This window comes from Fukomys damarensis, unplaced genomic scaffold (assembly GCF_012274545.1).
Source record: "Fukomys damarensis isolate Sample0158 unplaced genomic scaffold, DMR_v1.0_HiC HiC_scaffold_3, whole genome shotgun sequence".
Lineage (NCBI taxonomy): Eukaryota > Metazoa > Chordata > Mammalia > Rodentia > Bathyergidae > Fukomys > Fukomys damarensis.
Genome location: NW_022900915.1, coordinates 14099121 through 14117414, shown reverse-complemented (window position 1 = coordinate 14117414; position 18294 = coordinate 14099121). Strand labels below are relative to the sequence as shown.

Genomic DNA, 18294 nt, shown 5'->3' with positions numbered 1-18294 from the left:
TATTTGTCTTAGTTTCATTCTGATTACATCATAATTAGAAGTTGGTGCTGACTTCTCAGAAAGACTATGCTTTTGACAATAAGACCCTTCTGTGCTATTTCTACTCAACCCATCAACTTTTCTGCCAGATCGTTTCCTCTTGGATTAATGTGAACATCATGGCTGTAACAGAATATGTAATATAAACGTTTATAATATGAACATTTACTAAGTACTTTTCTGTGCCAGGCACTGTGTGAGTGTTCTCCATGGGTTATCTCACTTAATTTTACACCAACTTGGAAAGTAGAAAAAGTCAGTATTTTCCTTTGCAGCAGGGAAATTGAGGCCTGAGGAAAGTAAGTAATCTGCTCGGGTAAAGTGAAAGGAAGTGATAAAACTGGAACTCAAACTCAGGTTGCACAACTTCAAAGGCTTAACTAGGAGGGTTCTTCAGACCCTTAACCAAGAGGCTCCATCATTACCATGTAATTTTCAGTTATTATATACTCTCTTGACTTGAAAGCTCCAGGAACACTAAGAAATGCATACTTTGTAACCAAAGTGATTTAGCTCCCTTGATCATACTAAATGTGTGCTTTCTATATTACACCTTAATTTACATTTTATCTTTTGTTTGAGAGGCAAACAGGAGAGAAAATTTTAATTTTATCCTCTTTTTTATTTTGGATGCATGGCTGAAAGTTGTGAGATTGTCAATAGGTAGCTAGCTAGACTGATACTCTCCCAGCAAGATTAGTCTGAAGAATTTGTTTTTATGGGACCCACTACTCTCCTAGAGCCGACTGGCAGGTAGCTGTCTAGGAAAAAGTATTTCTGGATGTGAGAAATAATGAAGGAACAGTGATGATAGCACTGTATGCCAATCCATTCTTGTTACTGAATAAAGTAATGTGTTCTCTAAACTGCCTCCATTGTTTCAGCATGTACTGTGTTGTGCTTTGAGATTTAGAGTGGAAAGAGAGAGAGGAGAGAGGTTGGAAATTAGTAATTCCACTTGTGCTTTTAAAGAAAATTCTTGTGAGTCATCAAATTTAGATGATCAAATTATGTAAATATAGTACCTTCATTCTTTAAAAACCATTTTTATGTAAGAAAAAGAATGGCAAAGAGACACCTTAATACTTGTTAGGGAAAAATAATAATAAATATTAATGATTTTAGCTTTATTCATTGTCTGTGTACTTATCGAGTGGCTAAAATATATCAGGTAACATGCTAATTACTTGGGGTGCGGAGGAATAAGAAATCAAAACTCTTGCCCTCTCTAAATTGATAGCAAGTAAACAAATACTTAGAGGTAATGAACAAAATTAACTTGGCATCGCGACACAAGGAAACAAGAACGGTCTTGCAGGTAATGTGAACAAGTGTTGGATGAGACTCTTAGCTGGAATACGAAATGGGAGGCCTTTGGCCTAAATAAACTGTTTTCAGGAAACTATTTTCCACCTAGCCTGGCATCAAAAGCAACTGTAGCTCCATTAACTTTTCTTTTTTTATATACAGCTTGATACTTTCTTGATCTGCTTTGATTATTTTTTTCAGTTACAATATGGAAAGGAACTTAAGAGTTTGCTCCTGTGTCCCCTCTAAACAAAAGGCCCCTCAGGGGTATGAGGGAGGATGAGGCCTAAGAGAAAGTGGCTGCAAATACTGTCAGCTTAGGGAAGTCCCTCAGGTTTGGGGGAGATAGCTGTCAAATGACTTGGGCAAGCTTGTTATGGGGCAGACATTTTAAACACACTTAACTCAAGAGAAATTTAGATACTAAAGATGGTAATTCTGACTCCATTCATGAATAATTCTAACTAAAGGAGAAAGGAACTTTGGGGAATAGATTTAATCTCAAATGCCAAATCAGACTGAATGACAGCAGAAGCTGTACTGCCATTTGAGAAGGATTTTGAGCCTTATCTGGATACCACTGATGACATTAAACCCCGAATACACTGATGTTATGTCCAAATCTTGCTGTATGACAAACTCCCTAAGTGAATGAATTAGGATCCAAAATAACCTACATAGGCTAACTCAGTGAAACAAAGCCAGCAAGATGAAGACTAATGAGAATAACACTGTATTGCTGCATTTAAATTCAAAAGTAGTGATGGGTTACATTTTGGGATTGGGGAAACTTGAAGGGGGAGCACAAAAGATGAGACATATGAATCTATAAGATGATGGGTCTACAAAGCATTCTAGAACAATTGTGGGCGCTAGAGTTGAACAGCATGGCCCGACATCAGTCACTCTACTGGAACTGCATTTTAAAGTGTCTTACTTTTAGCTTGCTGCTGTGCATGAGCCTCAAGTTTCTGGAGTTGCATCAAATAATTTTGCTTTTGAAAAAGTTTGTATGTGTTTTGCCACATGGGTCCTATCATTAGACACACCCACACGCACTTCGGGAAGAATTTCATCCATATGGTATATTCACTGGCAGTTAACTTATCAAAATCACTATTGTGTCAGAACCACTTGATTTCCAACTTTGCCATTTAAGTTGTTCCAAAAAGCCTCCTGGAAACTTATTTTCTTGAGTTAGGATTTGGATGTTAGTAGAAGAAGTAAAGAAAATGTGGATTTTTCAGTTTGAATTTAACACAAAAGGAACTCAAGAATTTTAAGCTTGTTAGGAACCATTCTTTTAAAACCACGTTGGCCTTTATCACCCTCTTAAGGATAATGGTGGTGATGATTGATGATGATAATGATGATGATTGTGGTTATTCAACTGATGGGGTTTGGTTATTTTCTGATTGTTCTTGGAACAAACTCTTTCCTAATAACTATGATTGCAAAAATAGATCAAGCATGAGAACTGGAAGGGAAAGTTAGAAAATAACAAAGGATAGTTGGACTAGAAGGATTGGCACACACAAAGGGCATTAAATTTGTGAGCAGAAGACATAGTCTGTGAATAAATTTTCTAGGGAAAAGAAATTTAATTAGGTTCCACTTTGTTTTTCTTTTATAGATAGGCAAGTTTGAGGGTTAGGAAGCCAGCAACTGGTTTGGTTACCCCATTCAGAGACAACTGTTTTGTAAATCTAAATTGTACCAATAAAATTTAAAAATTAAGAAAATGACCTGGCTTAACCTAACGCAATAATTTCAGGTTGGAAAACAAATTTCTGATATCTGTATAGAGGGCATTAGTTATTGGCTTGATTATTTTTCATATTTCCCTACTTAATTCCCTTCCCACCAGAAAAGTAAAGTTAGCAGTCTCTGGCTTCTTGAATAAGTAAGTAAAACCAACCTACAGGTAGACTTGAAATCACAATTTTGATCTTAAACTGGACACGGTCTACTGATTGGATCTACTCCTGTTTTAGGTCACTTCCCAGTTGTCTTCTGACCCAATAAGTAATGATCAATCATTGACATAGTGAACAATTTTACTTTACATATTTTGTATATTTTCTTTTTTCTCCTAGATATGAGAAGAGAGCCATGAAGAATTTTAGCTAGATTGAGATTCATGAAAAGTTACATGATAGGTAACAAATTAGAAGGAAAAGTACAGATAGTTGCAACATGGGTAGTGTAGTGGGTATGATAAAGGGCCATTGGGTGATATCCAAGCAGTGGATGGAAGGGAAGAGAGGAGGATTTCTCACTCCAATCTTACAGCCTCTGGAGAGTATTATTTGTTCTGCATGCAATTATTATTCTAGAACAGTAAGCTTCAAACAGGCCATGCCTCATCTCCTCTGCTTTTTCTGGCTGAAGAACTTTGAACATTTCTTAGTGACGAGATATCACTACTGTAAGTTATTGGTTATAACAGGCACAAGGAAGTTGCAAATTCATGGCCACTAGGTGTTTATTTTTTCAAGGGTCCATAAAAATGTGTGTTTACCCAAGCAACTCTTTATAATTATTCTAGGCCTGGGCTTCTTTCTGAGTTTCCAAACTCTCTCTAAAGCTGATACAACTGGCACCAATATTTCATAAAATAGCAAAGATGGTTTTGATTTTGAAAACAAAAATGTAAGTGGCACTTTTATAAGAGAAGAAAGAAAACATATTAAAAAATCAGTATATCTTTGCAATATATGACATTTATATTCTTTTTAGGAAATTGCTCCATATATATAACATATCTTGATCACCTCAATCCCTCCCTCTCCCTCTTCTCTTGATCCTATTTCCCTTCTCCAGAGACATACATTTTTGAAATGCACAAGAGCTCATTGTGTTAGGAAGAAACTTCCTAGATACCTGGCAAACCAGACTTACTTCATGAACAACTTCTAAGACCAGTCAGATTCAAAGACTTTTCTAAAAAGCCCTGAGATTCATTTATATACTGTGGGTTCTCTCATTTTTCCATTGGTTTGGTTACTAATTCCAACCCATCTGGCGCAAAGAGTGTTTCAGTAGGGGAAGGGGAAAGTTATGGTCTAACATTCTACCCAAACAAAGAAATACAAAGAATCATATTTCAAAGATTTTTTCCCATATTGTCTAATCCATTCTTTGACCAACATAGTGGTATTCTTTGAGTCAACAAAAAGGATTATACTGTTTTTTAGAAATTAAAAATTATATCACTGTCTGAATTCATTGTACATGAATGAAAATCCTAAGTTCCTTTGGAAAGCTCTTTTTAAAAATAGTCTAAGGGTTTGCCTTATTTTCCTTTAATTTATTTGATATTTCCATATCTCTGTCATGTCTAAGCTCAATTTTAAAAAATCTCATCCTATGTGTCTTTTGGTTATTACTTATTTTTACTTGTATTTGTATGACATCATTCATCGAGGTGTACCTATAGCCACAGAATAGGAAACTGTTATGAAACTTTATGAATAAAGTGCAAAGTCAAAGATTGCCATATTAAGCAGCAAAAATAAGGACTAATGGAAGAATCTAATTGCCTTCTGTTTATTAATTTAGCAAATATATTTATATGTGCCAAATGTGTTGCTGATGTTGAGGACTATGGGATAAATGAGACATATAGTGGCCTTATGCAGGTGGAGTTTCTTTGCAAATGGAGGTAGGCAGACAATAAGCAAGCCAGACAAGCAGATGAAGAAACCATCTGAGAGTACTGCACAGAGAACTAAAATTACACAAAGCAGAGAAGTAACTGGGTGACAACTTTAGATTGAATCAGCCAAATTCTCTGAGGACATTTAAGTCCTGAACTCAGTGACATAAAGCAACTTATTTTGTGCATGGATTCTCTGGGTCAGGAATTCTGAGAGGGGCTAGTGGAGATGTTTGTCTTCGAATCACCATGTCTTGAGTCTAGCTGGAAGATAGGCTGGGCACAGCACCATTGGAGAGCTTGCTCACTCACAGGTCTGGTGGTTGATGCTGGTTGGCAGGGCGTGGTAGCACATTTACACTGGGCCCCTCCATGTGGTCTTGTCTCCTCACTGTGCAGTGGCTGGGTTCCAAGAATGAGTACCGCAAGAGAAAAAGTGAGCCGTTGCCAGATCTACCAGTTTTTATGACCTAGTGACGTTTCTGCCATATCCTATTGGTAAGATGATCGCCAAGATTCACCCAGGTTCAACATGAGGAAACAAAGACCCCGTCCCCCATCTCTTAATAGAAGAGTGTCACCATCCCATTGTGGGAAGAGCACTGGGATGGGATCTACTGCAGTAAGAGCATCTTTGGAAAATCTATTCTATCACAGTCTAAATGTGAAGATGGAGTTAGAAATATGAAAATCAAGAACATTCCAGGCAGAGGCTTAGGTAAAAATTCACTTGGTTTACATTTGAACCACAGATAGAAGAAGGTCAAGGTAGCAGGATAGAAAGAGCAAGGGAAAGAATGAATTGAAAAGGGGGTGGTGACATGATTATGAAAAGCTGTCTTCACTTTAGGCAAAAGGTAAAGACGACTGGGTTTGTTTGTCCTTTTTCACAACTTCTTATGCCTTTGGGTGGGTGTGTCACTTTGGGCTTTTGTCTCTCTGGATTTTCACAGCACTTACAGTATTCTTCTCAGTAATGCTTTCGTTTGAAATCCCCCCAGGTCTGAATGCTTCCAGTACTGGATATTAGATAATGTGGAGAATATACAGAAACATTTTATTTCTCCAGCCTTTCAAGAGGCTTTTAATTTACCTCGAGAGATGAATAGACATGTACATGTACACACATAGGGATATTGAATATACATCAATGGAAGTTGTGTGCAGCATGAATCAAATATAAAAATATGGGCAAGAATCGTGATTCATAAGTCAAAAAAGATCATCAAATGTCTAGGATGGATGTATGGTAATTATAAAGGAAAATACTGTACATTTACCTATACCAATGTCTAAAACTTCTAAATAATACTAGGAAATTCCATACACAAAGTAAAATTGTAAGTGATAAACTAAGACAAAAAATTTGCTGCACATGTGACAAAGGCTATCTTTATATACAGATAGCTTTTGCCATTCACTGTGCAAAACAGAAAAGTCAAAAAAGAGCAAAGATAAAGTGGAAGCTTAGAGAAAAGAACACACAAATAATCAATAAGCACAATAAAATGTTCAACTTTATCATAAGAGAGGAAATACAAAGAAAAGCAATGTGCTTTACTAAATTGACCAAAAATATCAAAAGCCATTTTTTACTTATAAGGACAATCCTAACATTTGATAAAATTTGTTTTTGGTGAAAATGTGGGATATCAGCCTTGTACAATATCAGTCTAAATTTTTCAATGGAAATATGGTAATATTTATTAGCATTTAAAATGTCTTTGCTTTGGCATTTCAGTATTTGAAAATAATATTTGGATGTTCTTATTCCTATATGCAATGATGTATGTTCAGAGATACTGATTTTATGTTATTTTTAAGAGTAAAAATTTAAAATTTCCTGGATACCTCCATTAGGAGACCAGATTTATAAGTTGTAGACTATCCAGAGGATTGTGGAACCTAAAACACCATACAGTAATTCAAAATATATGAAATATTAAAAGAGCCATGAAAGAGGTGGGCAAATAACATCCAATTTATAGACTGTTGGGTAAAGTGAGAAGGGGAGAAGATCATAGACATTACAGTGATGAATTGTGACAAAAAGCGATACAGATTTACGGTAAAGAGCAACAGGATTGGGATATTTATTGGGAGACATGTCATCAGTGACCCATTTGTTCCTGTTAGGTTTTCTAACTCAAGAACATTTAAAACCTCAGACTTAAATTTTATATCTGAACATAATAATTGTAAGCACAATACTCGTGCTTGTTCTCTTCAAAATATAGGTTTGAGGACACATGGTATTATGACATACCCTGGTACTTTATAAGGCAAGTACAGGGGTCCATAAATATTGAAAGGCTACTGGACGCCAAATAGAGATGAGACCATCTTTTCCTCCAAAACATAACTCTTTCAGTCCACCCCATACCCAGCCTATCATATTCCCAACACCCCCACATTTCTGACCCAGATTAAGATTAGGGAGGAGACTTGTGAGGCAAATATAAGCCACTGACATTGGAACAGAGTACTTTTGCAATTAAACCCTCTTGAAAAATTTCCTCAACAATGGACACTTTTGAGATGTGGTAAGGGGAGTCAAGGAGGGAGAAGTTACCACATTTAATTTTTACTCTGAGTACTGTTGATGGCCTGTGCTTTGGCATACCTGGCCAGTGAGGATGGCAAATGGTATAATTTCAAGGGCACCAGAAGGCATCAAATATGGCAATACCTCAGAGCCTAAAATTCCCATTATTAATGTTACTACCAAAGCAAAGACATGCTTATGATGCTTTTAATATTTTTACTTAATTTAAAAATTAATATATGCATGAGATTTTAAAGGAAAAATATCCAACATTATAGTAGATATATAAAAAATTAAAATTCTTTTTAAAATTTTCATCAGTCTAGAATTCCATCCTTCAAAAATCTACTCTTAAAGCTTCATAGTTGTCTATCATTCTAGAATTGGATTATATATATTTTATACATTTAGTAGTATATGAGGTGGCTATCACTCACCCACAGGCTCTCCTGTCATGATGTGCTGCCTTCCCAAAAGGCCCAAACTCATGCTCATCTGGACTTGAAACTCTAGCCCTGTGAGATGAAATAAACCTTGCTTTACTTCATAAGTAGCTTTCATAAATGACAGGTATTTTGCTGTATTGATGGAAAATTGACCAATAGAGATTATCTAAGGAATTCTTTTGTCTTTTTCTCTTTTCTTATCCCCCCACCCCTGGTACTGGGAACTGAATCCAGGGCCTTTGTAAAGAGGTACCTCCCCATCTCTTTTTATTTTTTGAGACAGTGTCTTGCAAAATCATGAAGTTGTCTGGGCTGGGCTTGAATTAGTAATCTTCCTGCCTCAGTCTTCTAGAGTGTTGGGATGATAGGTGTACACCATCCTTCTCACCTCTAAAGAAGGTTTAAAGATCGAGATAAGGTAAGATAACATTCCGTAAATGGGGTTCTGTGGAACCCCAGTGCTGCGTCAGATGTCATTGGGAATTTGTTGAGTTCTAATGTCACTGAACACACAAAGCTCAGAGAATGGAATAGATTCAGCAGTGAACTCAGAAAGATCACAATACCTTCAGATGTTGGTCCCATCTTTATTCTCTGCCAGGGAGCTTGTCAAGGAGGGGATGGCTCTGAATAGTTCTATAACAGCTTTCCTTCCTTTTAATTGTTTTATGTTTTATTAAAATATATATATATCTTTAGACTCAGGACTTTGTTTCAAGACCTTATAAATAAGAGTATAGGCTGGAGAGGTAAGGAATGTATATTTTCTGCTCTCTGTATATATATGTATATTCAGGATTTTTGAGATCTAGTAAAAGTTCAAAGGAGCCTGGATGTGGCTTATTTGAAGAATTAAAAGATGAAAAGACACCCAAGAGAACAAATATGTCTGTCTTGATCAGCTCTTTATCTCCTCCCTAGCTTTCTGGTGTGTGGCAGGGATGGTCTAGAATTGATAGATGAGATCGTGGGTAGTTTTCACTCTGGAGCTTTGCATTTTCCTTGAGAAAAATTCTCTGAGTTAGGTTGTTCTAGGCCTGTAGAGGCAAAGAAGGAAGAATGCCACGAAGTCAACAAAATCTTAACCATTTTCTGGCCTCTGCACACTATAGTCTCAATTCTTATTGCCCCAGTGTTCAGGGATCATGGCCATTTGGGAAAATGTAGCTCCACAACTCACTATGTTATAGAGCTACATAAACTCTCTTGAATAGTTGGGTGCTCAAATAAGGTTGGGAACCACGAGGTAAAATAAAGTTGATATGTGTCTGTATTGTAGGGCCCTTTTGAGCTGTTAACATGCTAATCCGCACCTGATACTCTATGAGGGGGAAAGCATGTGCAGTAGGTTTCCACACACATTTCACTTTTTCTCTCCTCTATCTTTACCTACCCCTGCAGCAGAGAGCAACTGTGGACTACAGGCTGGTAAAGGGCAGAATTAGAGAAATTCTAAAATTGCTGTGATAGTTAATTTACGTGCTAACTCTTGTGGACCATGGGATGGCCAGATTTTGGGGTATACATTATTTTGGTGTGTGTCTATAAGGATGTTTCTGGACGATAGAAATATTTGAAGCAGTAGATTGAGCAGAGTCTATTGCCCTCCCGAATGTGGTTTGGAAACATATAATCTGTTAAGAATTTAAGTGAATGAACAGATGGAGAAAGGGCAAATTTTCTCTGCTTGACTGAGCCAGAACACTGGTCTTCTCCTGGTCTCAGACTGAGTCTTATACCATTAGAACTCCAAGTTCTCAGGACTCTGGACTTGCCTGGAACTTTGGTTCCTGTTGCTTGGGCCTTTGGACTTGGAGTTGAACTTACACAATTTGTTCTCTTGGTTCTGAGGCTTTGAACTTGGACTGGAACTACATTGCTGTTTTTTCTGAGTCTGTAGCTTGCAGACGGCAGATTGTGGGACTTCTTGGCCTCTAGAATGCAATAAGGCAGTTACTGGTAATAAAACCTGTATGTCTTATTTATCTATGCTGTATCTATAGATATAGATTGGTTGTGGCTTTCCTAGTAAGGGCCTACATTCCATTTGTATGAAATTTACTGTCGATTTCAGCACCAACACTGTGCCGTTGGTATGGCCTACTGCCACCAACGTGGCTGTCACTGCGACGGGGACGGAGCAGGCCTATATCACGATAGTAACAACCTTCGATAGTGAGGTGAGTTTTAAAAAACAGAAATTCATGGGTGAAGATAAAAAACAATTCATGTTTGGGGAGTTTGTGGGCCTTGTACAGAATCCAATTCTACTTTTTTTCAATCTGTTAGAAGTCACGGTACCATCTTAGCCATAATAAACATGGATCTGACTGCATGGGAGCCTCCAATGATAAGTTACCGAAAGGACTGTAGCCATCATCCTGTTAATTTAGGGCAAGTACCTGCATAATCTTCAACTTCCCCCAGAATGGTCTCCTAGCAGTAAAGCTCAAAGATTAATATGGATTCATAATTTTAAAAAAATGGATGTAAAACAGGGATCTGGGTCCCAACATCTATATGTACTTGCTGAAGAGGAACTGCCCAAATAAAGTGTGACAGGTAACGTCTCACTTAAAGTGTCTAAATGCTTCTAAGCCTTGCGGAATAAAATAGGTACATCGAAGAATGGCCATTGGTGCAGTGGAGGCCTGAGGATTATTCCCAGCATCTGTTTTCTTTCATCAGTAGGCTGTGTTAGACGAAGCTGCGTGTTCAGTATTCCACTGTTGTGGTAGCACAGAGACACAGTTAGGAGCACAGGCTTTGGAGTTAGGGGCCCAAAGCAAAATCTCAGGTATGCTGTGTTCCAGCTATGTTCATCTGGATACTTGGGCAGGGTTCTTATTGTAAGAATGAGAAGGATCAATGTGACAATACAAGTGCAAAACAGTGGGTGCATGGGCAGAGTGTGTGTTCAATACATGAAAGCCAGCTTCATTACCATCTTCATCATCACATCATCGTTACTGTCATATTTACAACCAACTGCTTGAATAGGTGCATTAAAATAACCTGACTTCTACTATGCTATGGCTGTGGTATACAGATGCATTCTAGTCCATTATAGGAAAGTGATTTTTTTTTCTCACCATGTTTCAGAGAGAGTTTTTTAAAGATGTTGGACTTTAGTGGTTTAGATGTGTAGTTGGCAAGAAGGGAGGGAGAAGAAACTCAGGTGTTGTATTCACATGAACTTGGTTTGAAAATACCTTTAATTCTGACCAGTTGAGTGTCCTTGGGGACCATGCATCAGTGGCTTTATCTATAAAATGGGGTTAATATTTCTGGGTTTCAGGAAGGAGTAACTGCCTGATAGCATTTAACAGTTTATAGCACATATAATTATGTTCAATAACTCATTAGTTCACGAACTGGATAAACTAATATGAATGCTGAGGGAATATATCACATTTCCTTTATAACACAGAACACTAGGCTAAAAGTGGCTGGCTTTAGTATTTCAGTGAACCCAAACAGTGCAGTTATATCACATCTCAGTTAACCTGAGCCACAGAATCATTTAACTCAGCTGAAAAGCCCAAACAATGTAACAGAGCCATCAGAATCTTCTGAGAACATATAGGTCACTCTGCCAGTACTAGTGTTATTGTTAGTGGCTAATTCCTAAAACGGGCCAAATCAGTGGCTACCTGGTATACCAGGGTTTTATCCAGGTTGTGGATTAAAACAGCCGGAGTCCCACCTCAGTTACTTTTTTCATTGCTGAGACAAAATACCTGACACCCAAAGTTAAAAGAGGAAAGTTTATCTAGCTCCGTTTGTGGGGATTTCAGCTGGTAATTGGCTGTCTCCAAGGAAGGGTACACATGGTAGAAGGGCAACAGATCTCAATGGGCACAGCAGGCAAGCAAGGGACCTTAACAGTGTTTTTCTGCCCCTGTTGTCTCTCATCCAGGCTACTCAGGACAGGTAGCATTCACACCCTAATCCTAGTGCCCTTGAGCCTAGTGCCACACCATGATTCTGTCCCAGTGTCGCACACTCTAGATCCAGCCACTTGACTGCGTGAAGCTTTGGGGGGACATCCAAACATAAACCATGACAAGTCCATGACAAACTGATTGCAAAGGTGTTGTTTTTCTACTCCTGCCAGGTTTCTGTTAGTCACCTGATCCTTCCACCAGGAATCACGACTGGTGAAGGAGTCTCAAGAGCGTTGACTTCAGCATCACCTCAGCTGCCAGCCAGCCCTGGGAATTTGGGTGGTTTCTGCTCTGGCTTGGCCTGCCTGGCAGAAGGAAGAGGAAGAGCGAGGGAACATGCAAGTCGCCTGTGGAGGAAGACATCTGAGGTGGGTCCTGAGATCGGGGCAGTTTCTGAGCAGAAGAGACCTCCTTGAAGTCCGGGGGTACAGAGATGTTGCTGTAGTGTTTACAGTGATGGAAACTGGAATCAACTAGGATGCCCATACAGGGGAATGGGGATTAATGGGGATGCATCTGTGTTGTCCTGGAATGTCGTCCCATTATTAGAGAGACAGAGCACAATCCTTTCACTCAGAGGAAGCTTGTCCCGTAAGAGGAGGAAGATGTAGAGAAGCAGGTGGAAAAACCACCTCTGTCCGTGTTTATTACTTCTTGTGCCCAGGACTGTGCTAAGTGCTTCTAACTAGGGTGAATTTGAATCTCACAGCCTGATGCACCTATTAGGCATTTCCCTGGAGAACTGAAGACGTTTCTTAGAAAGAGGAAGACGTTAAGAATCTCTTCCTGTATATACTGTGTGACCATCATTTGTTTTAAAGTGCATGTGAACTAGCTGAACTTGTTTGTCTGTGCCTTTTCAATTACTGGATTTAATTTGTGTTGTCTGACGGCTTTGCAAGAGAAAACAGCCTCATTGAGTCCTCAGGGCCCACACAAAGCACGCGCTGAAGACCAAACAGAAAGAAGGCACCGCTCACCACAAAATACCAAGAAAAGCCTTTTTCTCAAAAAGTATATTTTCAAGGCCGTAAGTGAAATGTACACTGCTTAGTAAAACCTGTACTTGAGTGGAGAGTCAAGGCAAAAAAAAAAAAAGACATGCAGAACAAACAACTCATGTTCCAAGAGTTCAATTGCAAATAATAAAAAATAATGTACCCATAGGTGGCTATATTAAAATATCCTTTTATAGAAAACAAATTGGAGTAAGTCCCAGAGGGTCAGACAGTGCCTTCTAATTATTATTATTTATAAAATATTGACAGTGCACAGGGAGTTTCAGGGCATGACCCTAATCCCCCAGGCTTTGCTTATTTACAGATGAATTCTGTACTCAGTAAGCAGGTCTGCCTGTGAATGCACTAAATACCATGTCTCAATGGGCTATGGCTGTTTGAAAGCAACTTCTAAATTAGGTAAGATTTATAGGCTAATTTCAGTACAAAACAGAAATAGTTTAAGTTGTTTTTAATTGTATGAAAGCAGTATCTTGTCAAGGTAGAACATTCAAAAGAACATAGAACATGCTAGATAAAGAAATTACCCTTAATTGTACCCCTTTGAATAATTTCTAACATTTCTGTGTAGTCTGTCCTTCAGATGGTGCCCATTAATTATTATCATTTATGAAATATTGACAGTGTACTGGGAGGTTGAGGGCATGCGCATTAGAGATGATCATACCCCCCTTGAAAATGTCTACTTGGAAGGCTTTAAAGCAGCTGTAGAGTAATAAGTTCAAAGACAGTTAAAAATGAATACAATCCTTTAACAAAAGATGGAGTGTGAAAACTGGTATAAATAAGAAATATAAATGCATCAATGTACATTAAATAATTTGAAAATGACAAAGTCTTTTCTTTCTTAGAGAACTTCAGACTCAGATGGTTTTATTAGAAACTTCTGAGCTTTCAAGGAAAATTAATTCCTCTCTTACACAAGTTATTTTGGAAAACAGAAAAGGACTAAAATCAATACATATCATTTTATGTGAATAAACATAGTTTTGTTCCAAAATTAAATAAGGACACAGGAAAATAATAAACTATTTTTACTTATTAACATGTATTCAAAAAATAAAAATATTAGCTAAACTAACTTTAGATTTAAAAATAAATCTTGTGATTAAGCAGTGTTTATCTGAGACATAAAAGGCTAACTTACCAAATTCTTTACATATGTTTGTGAATTATCAAGTTAGTGGAGAAAATATGTATTATCAGTTAAAACCAAATTATCTATCTATCAACTTTGATAAGGCTTAACACAAATTTGTGATCAAAATTCATGTGAAGCAGAAATAGTGATAAATTTTCTTAACTTGACAAATGTTATTTTGACCAAGAAATGATAGTATTATATAAATAGAGAAACTTCAGAATTATTCCCTATAAAGATAAAAGACAAGGAGTCTTACTGTTACCACTAGAGGTCTTGGCTAAAGGTAAAGGAAAAGACAAAGAATAACACTGAAGGTCAGAAAGGATTGTAGATTATATTTCCAATTATTCACTGCTATTTTGTCTGCCTATTGACATGTGCTTTGCAGAAACTTCCTCTGGGGACAAAATACATTTTTACACTGTTGTCGTTAGATTTAACCTTGGGCTTTGTTTGGGGAATGCATATGAATAAGTTTGACAGTGTCCCCCTTCAGAGAAGCTTCAGCAGCAATGGTGTGGGTTTGCTGACTTTCTCATGTTTTCTTCTGCTGTGAGATTGGTGTGCTCGCTCCTGATTAGGGCTGCCTCTCCAGTGTAGCTCCCAGAATAAGATAACACACAGAACAGAGATATGGCCAACATATATTTAGCAGGTTATATGAGTGAGTAGTTAAATTTTTGTTGTAAGTCATGGACTTTTGGAAATTGTCATTACAACATAACTTAGTGAGAGCTAACACAGAAAGTAACAGAAAAACTGTCCTAATTTGCATAAACATGATCATTCATCCAGACCCATTCCAAAGGCAAAGCATTAGTTCCAGCATGAGAACTGAGTGAAATTGTTGGATATAAGTAGTTGTTTTTATTTAAGCACTAGAACGCAATAGCCAATTAGAAAACTAGTAATAATAAATTATTCCCACTACCAAGAAACTCTATTCAAAATTATTTGAATAAATTAATGTAAAAGACATCTATAGTGAAAACAAAAAACAAACCTTAAAAATAACAGTTAAGGACAGAAAAGATCTGAATAAATGAAATCCTGTGCTTTTTGATGACATGATCCAAACTAGAAAGACACACATTCTCCCCTTTTATCTATAAATTTGATAGAATGCCATCAAATGTAATACTTTGTTTTTTGGAGGAACATTATAAAACTTTAAACTTAGCGAGAGGAATAAATGTTTATGAGTGGTAAGTCAGACTTATAAAGCACGAAGAAAGGAGGTGCGTGCAGCCCTACTAGAAAATAGTACATCAGCTGCCAAAGAGATGGTGGTGGAAACAGTGGTGCACTGGTACAAAGCAGGCAAACGAATGGAAAACAAAAGCATGACAAACACCCCCCAGATGAACTGAATAATAAAATAGGACAGAGCACCCAGGCACAGACCCAGAGGTAGCAGTGGTAGAGAGTGTCACAAGTCACTAGCTCATAGCTTACATGGGCACAGTTAGCTCACAGTACAGAGACTAATCTGGATACTTGCCACACATCCTTGCAAATGCAGCCTCCACATGTATTAAAGTTCTAAGAGGCAAAGGCACAACCGTGCAGTGCATGGAAAAATGTAGGAGAATATCTTGGTGACCTATGAACAGGAAACATTTTCAAACAAAATTTAAAAAAGGACAAATCACAAGGAAAAATACTGATGATTTTGAGTCCATCAATATCAAGGCTTTCTGTTTGAAGAAGGCTCTGTAGACAGATTTATTACATAGATAAAATATGGGGAACATGTTAAGAAGGCCAAAAACACACAAGAGCAATTGAATGACACAGGCAACTGCTGCAAACCAACACGAGAAAGGCAGAGACACCAAATGAAAAAGAGACAAAAGATATAAACAGGAGGTTTACAGGCCTCAGATTACTACTGCAATATGGGAAATGATGCTGCAAGTTAGGGCAAAAAGTAAATGAAAACAACAGTGAGTTTTCTCCTCACATTTAGAAGACTGCCAGAAGTCAGGGAGATGGATGAGGCCAGGGATTGGTGGAGATGTGGGGACGCAGGAGCCGCATCATTATTGGGGGACTGCTGGGGCCATCAGGAAAGCGTCTGGTCCTACCTAGTCAAATCAAGAATATGCACTATTTGTAACCCAGCAGTTCTGCTCCTAAGAATATATGTATATGTATTTCAAAGAAAATCTTGCATGGATCCTTAAGAAGATGTGCATGAGAGTATTTATGCAGCTTTACTTGCACTCGAGGAGACTTGGGATAAATAACTGAAGAAGCAGACAGATAAAGTGTTGAGGACACGCACTCTGGTGTGCTAAGCATCATGTAGAAGGAGTAAATCGGAATCTCACACAGCAAGAGGTATGTATCAGAGCCTAGTGAAAAAACTAAGATCAATGAGATATGTGATAGTTCCACATAATAAAAAAAAACACATTGCCACATAATACCAATGGTGCAATATGCATGTACAAAAAATACACATTAATGCTTTAGAGTGGTAAGGTAGGGATAGACTACAAAGAATTGCAGAAAAAAAATTCTTAAACTCCTTCCTGGAGGTGATAAGAATGGACAGTTTGTGCCTTCTCATGTACATCGATAGTAATGACTACCATTTACAGAGGACTTACTATGGTTCAGGTACCACGCTAAATGCTCAAACTATTTTACCCATTTAATCCTCCTGACAACTTCAGGAAGAAAATTTAGTTATTTTTCCCTTTAAAGAAGAAAGTAAGATCAGGAAAGATTAAACAACTTGTTCCGGGTCATCCAGTTAGGCAGAGGATGGGTTTGAATCCATTTCAGTCTGACACTAGTAGCTATGCACTTAAACATTGTCTGGTGTTTTTATGTATCCAGATTTTTGGCTGTGAGGTAATTCAAGTGCATGTTGTTGGTTACAAGAACGACATCATGCCACACCACTCCTTCATAATATATTGTCTTTGTTTGGCATTTTGTTTAGCATTGAACCATATGATGAATTTTTTTTCCTTAGTAAAGCTAGGTCTTCAGTCTCATTTTAACAGACTGCATAATGCTAGGCATGGTGACTCGAATCTGTAATCCCAGCACTCAAGAGGATTGGTGCAAGTTCAAGGCCAGCCTGGGCTACACGGTAAGCTAAAGGCCACCCTGAACTACATAGGGAGACCCTGTCTGAAACAAACACAATTTTTAAAAGGCTTCATAATAGTTTACAATCTGCATGACGGAAAATTATAATATAGAGGCAGGGGATGATTTCTATCTCCAAAGGCTAGATATGTAACAGGCAATGAAAAAATATCTCCACCTATATCAGAAGTATTTTTGATAACTGTTAAGAACCAAGAGATACTACATAATCTTTTAACTCAACTGAACCCTGGGACCATGCAAAGGATGAATTCAGGGATTCATTACTCCAAAGACAATGCAACCTGATAATGTAACCAATAAAAGTACAGTTATTCTTATTTAAAAGCCGTGGATGTGTAGGCAGTGTTGGAAGATGCTAGAGGAAAATGATAAATTTTGCTGTGAGTTAGTCTTAGTCTAAAACAAGTGATGTCCTCAGTGAAATTTCTGGGCATTTTTACAGGAACTAACTCATCTCAGGTAGATATAACATGTCCACAGTATTCACAGGCATGCGTGAGAAAATGTTTGTCAGCTTATACTGGCTACAGTTAATAAACAGGACATGGGAACACAGCTTTTCACCTCTCAAACTGCTAGCACAGTCACTGGCCCATCTGATCCTCCCAGCAGCTACACGAGATAGATTAAGCAAGTGATTCTGTCACTCCCTTTAAGAGAGAAAATTGAGACTAAAGATTTTGGAGATTTCTTCAAGATCACAACAGTATCTTCCTGAGTACTCCAAGTGTGGTTCTCTTATTATTCCAGATAGCCATAGTTCCTTAAAAACCTGGGCTGGTGGGGACAGCGTCACTTCCAATGAATTGTATAAAATTATTAATTTTTATGATGCAGAGAAGGCGGAGTAGCAGGAAACATCAGAAGTGATTTCTCTGTGCATCCAGATAAACTTGCTTTCTGGTGTACAAACTGTGTCTAAACAGTGTTTTAAGCAGTGGAATGTAACCCAACAGCCAATAATCATCTTTATTTTTACACGGGGCATTTTAGTTAGAGAGGAAATTGAGGTGGGAGAGGGTAGAGTATCCATATTGTTTTGAAGGGTGCAGGGTGAAG

At 37.8% G+C, this 18294-nt stretch overlaps 1 long non-coding RNA gene across 1 annotated transcript; it reads right to left on the bottom strand.

Moving 5' to 3' along the window:
* Positions 1–5229: 5229 nt before the first annotated feature.
* On the bottom strand, positions 5230–8450 carry LOC104864220. Its single transcript, XR_780790.1, has 3 exons — positions 8385–8450; positions 7988–8065; positions 5230–5407 (listed from the first exon to the last, which is right to left on the bottom strand). It is a non-coding gene; the product is annotated as an uncharacterized LOC104864220 (long non-coding RNA).
* Between the last annotated feature and the right edge of the window lie 9844 nt (positions 8451–18294).